The 1016-nt window shown below is 63.1% G+C and overlaps 1 protein-coding gene across 1 annotated transcript in view; it reads left to right on the plus strand.

Annotated features, from left to right (window-relative positions):
- The first annotated feature begins 983 nt into the window (after positions 1-983).
- Positions 984-1016, plus strand: part of ZBTB18 (zinc finger and BTB domain containing 18) — an 8881-nt gene continuing 8848 nt past the window's right edge. The window contains exon 1 of the mRNA XM_019647595.1: positions 984-1001. The gene's annotated coding sequence lies outside the window, so the exon portion shown is untranslated. The remainder of the gene's footprint in view (positions 1002-1016) is intronic.

Here is a 1016-nt window from a genome sequence, read left to right on the forward strand (position 1 = left end):
AGTTTAAAGTTGTGGCTTGGTACGTACTAATTAAGGAATCAAGCTAAGGCTTCTACAAGTATCAATTTTGCTGTAATTCCCTAAAATTTGGTCACTTAGTAATGTCTTGTAACTAACAGTGCAAGTACATGCGACATGGGGGTTCTGCGAAAAACACAGGCGCTCTGCTCTGCCTGTAACACGACGACGTGAGGAGATGACGCCCAGAAACTGTGTCTCACTGAGCCGGTCGCGTCCGCACCGCCCCGCTATGCACCTGGAAACGGGACACCGCAGGACGGGGCAAGAACGTTCCTTAGTCCTAGTCCCCTGCCTTAGGGCAGGCGAGGACCTGGGCGTCGTCTCCCACAGCAGAGGGAGCCGAGGGAGCCACCTAATGCCGGACTTGAGTCATCTGTCCCCGAGTGCCCTGCCTCCCGAGGATACCTGCGTAACTTAGAGCGGCCAAGCCCCACTACGTTTAAAAGTATATTTATGGTTGTCACGGTGCACACGGAAGAGCTTGCTCCGCACCCCCAGAGCGCGCGAGGCCTCGGAGCAGGGAAACAGGCCCCTCCCAGCGCAGCTGTCGCCGCCGCCTGCGGGCTCCTTTCACTTTCTCACGGCCAAGTCACCCAGAGGGGCGCCGCTGCCGCCACCGCCGCTGCGCCCGCGGACTCCGCCCCTCACCGCTTCGCTACCGGCCCCCGCCCGCCAGGGCCCCGCCCACTTCCACAGTTTCTGCTTGCGATTGGCACGCGCGTGCGGCAGCTCCGATTCGCTTCTCCCATTGGCTGGGTCTCCTTGTCTGTCCGAGGCTTGCCCGCCACTGCCTCCGCCCTCCTGAAACAGCGCCCTCCTACTGGAGGAGACTGCGGCCTGGGGGCGGGCGGGGAGCGCGGGTCCTGGCGCTTTCGGTCAATCGCAGAAGCCCAACGCCCGGAGGGAGGGAGGCAGTAGGAGGAGAGGGGCGGACCGAGGGGGGGGGGAACATCTGGCCGGCGCCGCCGCGTGCGTGCGTGGTGCGTCCTCCCGCC

The sequence above is a fragment of the Hipposideros armiger genome, unplaced genomic scaffold (genome assembly GCF_001890085.2).
Source record: "Hipposideros armiger isolate ML-2016 unplaced genomic scaffold, ASM189008v1 scaffold_113, whole genome shotgun sequence".
Classification (NCBI taxonomy): Eukaryota; Metazoa; Chordata; class Mammalia; order Chiroptera; family Hipposideridae; genus Hipposideros; species Hipposideros armiger.